Source organism: Petaurus breviceps, unplaced genomic scaffold (assembly GCF_028583685.1).
Source record: "Petaurus breviceps papuanus isolate PSGF00001 unplaced genomic scaffold, PetGlider_PUasm1.0 229, whole genome shotgun sequence".
NCBI classification, from domain to species: domain Eukaryota; kingdom Metazoa; phylum Chordata; class Mammalia; order Diprotodontia; family Petauridae; genus Petaurus; species Petaurus breviceps.
The window spans coordinates 35,445,288-35,450,998 of NW_027185903.1; the positions used below are offsets into that span (position 1 = coordinate 35,445,288).

General features: G+C 36.0%; 1 long non-coding RNA gene across 2 annotated transcripts in view; it reads right to left on the bottom strand.

Annotated features, from left to right (window-relative positions):
* LOC138167509 (uncharacterized) overlaps positions 1-3,618 on the bottom strand; it is a 35,784-nt gene extending 32,166 nt beyond the window's left edge. Inside the window, exon 1 of one of the 2 annotated variants that reach the window (XR_011169904.1) lies at positions 3,303-3,618. This is a non-coding gene — a long non-coding RNA (uncharacterized lncRNA). The remainder of the gene's footprint in view (positions 1-3,302) is intronic. The other variant, XR_011169906.1, reaches the window with a different exon arrangement.
* Between the last annotated feature and the right edge of the window lie 2,093 nt (positions 3,619-5,711).

A 5,711-nucleotide genomic window follows, 5' to 3' on the forward strand; every position in this document is an offset into this window, starting at 1 on the left:
AAGAAAGAAAGAAAGAAAGAAAGAAAGAAAGAAAGAAAGAAAGAAAGGAAGGAAGGAAGAAAGAAAGAAAGATGATAGATAGATAGATAGACATAGGTAGATACACACATTATATACAATATAATAATTATTTATAATTACTTCCTATTAAATGTTTCATTTTAAGAATGCATATTTCTTACCTGCACTACTAGTAAAGTACAAACTGAAATTAAAGGACATTAAAAGATAAAACTAGGCTGAAATAGGGACTTAAACCAACTAAGATCCATTCATCTTGCAAAGTACCATGATAACCATTGAATCCAGCAGTTCAAATATATCTTAGAGAAGAGTAAGATATGGGCTACAGACTTTTTGAGATGAAACAAATGTGTCCCTTTCTCCCTTTTCTTGAAATGAAATTGTTATCACTGTGACCATGAACTTTAGAGCAGGTCATGTTGCCACCATGAAAAAAATGGAGTTTGGCAACAGAGTATTCACTTCCTAAACTTTTGTTAAAGGAATGTCACATCGAATTACTTTGCTACTTTCTGCTGGGTTGAATTAGAATCCAACGGGAGTTCCATTATGTAAATTCACTGGAAAGTTCAGTTCTCTAGTGCAGCTGCCAAAGATAGAGACTTAATGCAACAACGATCAGGTAGTTCTTGTGAGAGAACACCATATCTTAAGGACAGAAACTCAATCTAATCTAATCTTTTAATACCACTATGACACTTAACACAATGATATACACAGGGTATGCTCACTAAATATTAGTTGAGGGTGTTGTTTTTCCCTGTCGATTTAAAAGCAAAGTAAAAATGGTCTGAACTTAGCCACATAGCTTTGTATTTATTCGTCTTCCAAATAAGTTTGAAGCACTCTCTCTCTTTTTTTTAAAGCCTATTTTACCTGCAATGAATCTTCTATACTTTCTACACAGCCCCATTCTATATCTTTTTTACAATCTTATTTACAAGATGTTCTTATCCAGCCTTGAACAACAGCACAATTTTCCAACCAATGAAATAAGATCTTTCAGTCATGAAGATATTTTTGGAGAAAAAAAATGTAATCCTTGAGGATGATTAGAGGTAAAGAAGCTTATTGGTAAAGTACCTTTACCATAAGCAAGTCAATCTTGGGCCAACTGTAATTCACTTTTGTGCAGAACCTCTTAATTGAGCGCCTACCTGATCTTTGCAGCTCCTCTACAACACAAAATGTACTCTACATAATAGTTGGGAAATGTTGTTTTTAATTGAGATACTATATACATGAGAAAGTGAAATAGCTACATCTTGTAGCTTATTATGATGCACTTGTTACTGAAAATACCAACAAAAAAGTGGACAACACATTAGATTAGCAATGCAGGTGGTTCAGCTGCTATAAATGCCAAGAGTTTGGCATTTATTTATTTTTATGCAATATCCTATACTTTGGACGATCTATACTTTGGAGTAGCTCTAGGTGGCACCATAGTGCACACAGTGCTGGCCCTGGAGTCAAGAAGACTCCTCTTCCTGAGTTCAAAGCTGGCCTCAGACATTTACTAGCTATGTGACTGTGGGCAAGTCACTTAACCCTGTTTGCCTCAGTTTCCTCATCTGTAAAATGAGTTAGAGAAAGAAATGGCAAACCACTCCAGTATCTTTGCTAAGAAAACCCCAAATGGAGTCACAAAGAGTCAGACACTGCTAAAGATGACTGAATAACAACAAAAACACTTTGGTTCTACCCAAGTTGCATCTTAGTTTCAGGGGTGTGGAGATAAGTTTATTTTACAATTATTTAAGCACTCCTCCAGCTTTTAGGTGAGACTTCCTTAGGAGAAGGAAGGAAACTTTGGAAACAGATGGTTTGGCCTCAAATCATGACTGGGCAAGACCATTCACCTTGGTGATTCTACATTTGTTGTTGTTCAATAATTTCAGTCATGTCTGACTATTCATGACCCCATTTGGCTTTTTCAGTTTTGTTTGGGGGTTTTTGTGGCAACGATACTGGAGTGGTTTGCCATTTCCTTCTCCAGCTCATTTTACAAATGAGGAAACTGAGGCAATTAGGGTTAAGTGACTTGCCCAAGGTCACCCAGCTAGTAAGTGTCTGAGGCCAGATTTGAACTCAGAGAGATGACTCTTTCTGACTCCAGGCCTGGTTCTCTATCCACTATGCTGCCATGCTGCCTAGGGAAGGAAAGAAGGAAGGAAGGAAGGAAGGAAGGAAGGAAGGAAGGAAGGAAGGAAGGAAAGAAGGAAAGAAAAATTTATTAAGTGCTTCCTACATGCCAGGCACTATACTAAACACTTTACAAATATTATCTCATTTGATCCTCACAACCCCTAGGGGATAGATAATATTATTTCCCCCATTTTACAGTTGAGGAAACTGAGACTAACAGGAGTTAAGTGACTTGCCCAGGGTGACACAGCTGGTAAGTTTCTGAGGCTAGATTTGCACTCAAGTGTTCCTTACTGTAGGACAAACATTCCTTATACTGTACCACCTTTTAGTTAGTCACATAAGTCTCCTGGGCCTCAATTTCCTTATCTGTAAAATGAGGGCATTAGAAGAGATGATCTTATAAGTCCTTCTTACCCTAGATCTATGAATCCTTATGAATCCATTTAAATATTTGAGCAATACTTTTTAAATACTTGAGGGAAAAGGACCTATCTGTTCTCTAGTCTAATATTTTTTTCTTTATTTGGAGTTACTTAAGTTTTAATATATTAATTAGCCCCCTCTCCCATTTTTTAAAAATAATGTTCAATAAGAGTACAAGATTTTAAGATCCATTCCAAATACCTGAAATGACACTATAATGTGTTACTTGAGACAAACCAACCTTGGCCACTATGAAAAATAAGTCACTGCAGTCTTAATTAGTTCAATAAATAATCCCCTGAAATGGTCATGTTATTCTAATTCACATTATGTATTTCCATTGAACTGGAACAAATTACCATATTTTACATCATTATAACTTTGAATAATGCAAATAGTAGTGATTAGCAAGGTCCTGTTTCCCAGAAGACCCAAGTCACCTCTCAGCCTTAACTATGAGACATTCAGTTCAATGCAATTGGAGAATTTATTGAGCACATACCATCTATCAAGCACTGTGGCTAGACTTTACAAGAAATACGAAAGAAATATAAAACAGGTTTCTTGTTTTCAAGGAATTTCCTTTCTAGTCAGAGCAACAGGATGGGCATAAAATGAGAGAATAATAATGCAAGTTGGAATAGAATTGAATCCCAAAAGGAATGGTACAGTTTCAGAGAAATGAATTGTAACAAACTACTTACAAAACCAAGCAAAGATATAATTCCCTGTTTTCCTGTATTTTTGCTCTTCCATTTTTGCACCCTCTCTTTTCTTTTTTTCTCATCCCTCTCCTGTCTTCCATTCCCCCTCTTCTGCTTCCTCCTTCTTTTCTTCTTCCTTCTCTCTCTTCTTCCTCTCTTCCTTCTCTGTTTTTCCCATCCTCCTCCCTCTCTTCCTCTTCACCTCCAGATCCTCTTCCTCCTCCTCATTCTTGTCTTCTTCCTCCTTCTCCTTTCCCTCTGCTTCCTCTTCATTGCCAAAGAAATAACCTCAAGACCCTGACCATTTGTCTGTTTATGACATCAGCCCTTATGATTCTTTCCAAACCCTTCCCAGTCTTACAGAAATCCTTTCTACCCCCCAAGGAAAACATGATCTTACTCCCATGCTAGAACACACTTCTTTCAGTCATCTTTTGGCAATAATATTCCTGGCTATAACCCATTTATATCCCTTAATTCATAGCTCAGGTTTTAAAAATAGCATTTGTTATCACCATTGTGATAAAACAATTAATTACTTACATGAAAAGACTGGGATGATTATTCTGAATTCTGAAAGTCTTATTTGATATTGATTAAGACATATTTGCATCTGGTGCAGAGTTTAGGTATACAATGTATCATTTATAGATTGATGTATAACCCAAAAAAAGAATAGAACTGTGTCTAAAAATGAAGTAGAAGCCTAAAAATCTGTCTGTTCCCCAGTTCAATATGCAGCAGACTAAGTATGTCAAAAATCAATAACACAGTTTAGAAGATGCCTTAACAATTCCAAGCACATCTCTTAAAACTTAGTAATAACAAACAAGTTAATCAATGGACCTAGGAGAGATTCAGGTGGTCAGAGGTCTGTGAAAAACAACCACCACGAAATATGGACATTGATGTTCAAAATGAAAAACCCTCATGAACCAAAAAGGTCAGAAATGTCTCTCTCCTGCTAACTACAGCTATCTCATCCCATGGGACTCACTGATCAAGGGTTGTAAACTAATTTTTTTAAGGTATCTCAGTAGAGCTAACTCCACACAATACTTCAATTTATTCACACCTGCGTGGAATGCGTTAATTTTTTTCTCCGCTAACACTAAACACTTAAATACCTTTTTTTAATGGATTTTTCTTGGCAAAGAAAATCAACAGGAGCTCTACAAGGGCATAGAGCTCTAATGGACAGAATGCATAGAACCTTATGAAAATTTTGTCACTATTCTGTGTGTCCTTGTTTATATGAAAGAGAGGCAGTTCAGGATGGCAGAGAGATGCCAGCCTTGGAATCAAGAAGACAAGGAGACATGGGCATATGTTCTGCTTATGAAACACATTATCTGTGTGTGTGTGTGTGTGTGTGTGTGTGTGAACAGGTCCTTTAACTGCTCAGTGTTTTAAGCCATTATCTGAATCTTTAAGTTAAAGATGAGCTGCTGAACTGCAATAGTGGAGAGAATTTCCACACCCAGATATTTTTAAATTAACGAAATCTTAGTTCTTGAACCAAAGTAAGAGAAAAAGATTTTTTTTTCTATAAATTATCTTTATTTCCTAATATACTCCTTCTCTTCTTTCTCTCAGAGTTATCTTATTTTTTTTGTTTTAAAAAGTGTTTTATTTTTCCCAATTTCATGTAAAGATAATTTTAGCATTCAATTTTTAATGAAATTTTGGGTTCCAAATTTGCTCCCTCTCTTCCTCCCCTCCCTCCTTTCTAAAACGTTAAGCAATTTGATATGGCTTATATGTCTGCAACCATGTAAAACATTATCCCACATCGGTCACATTGTGAAAGAAGAAAACAAAACAAAAGGGGAAAAATGGGGAAAAAATAAAGTGAAAAGGCATGATTTGATCTACATTCAGACTTGATCAGTTCTTTCTCTGGATATGGATAGCATTTTTCATCATTAGTCTTTTGGAATTGTCTTGGATCATTTATTGCTGAGAAGAGCTAAGTTAATCAAAAGTGATCATCACACAATGTTGCTATTACTGTATACAATGATCTCCTGGTTTTGCTAACTTCACTTTGCATCAGTTCATGTAGGTCTTTACAGGTTTTTCTGAAATCTGCCTGCTCATCATTTCTCACAGCACAATAGTATTCCGTCACATGCATATACCACAACTTATCTGACCATTCTCCAATTTATGGGGTATCCCCTCAATTCTCAATTCTTTGCTACCATAGAAAGAGCTACTATAAATATTTTTGTGCATGTAGGTCTTTTTCCTTTTTTTTTTACAGACTTAGCAGTGGTATTACTCAATCAAAGGGTATGCACAGTTTTATAGCCCTTTAGGCATAGTTTCAAATTGTTCTCCAGAATGGTTGGATCAGTAAAGAAAAAGTTTTGTGAAAGTCTAAGGATGAGTATATTTGGCTGTCTT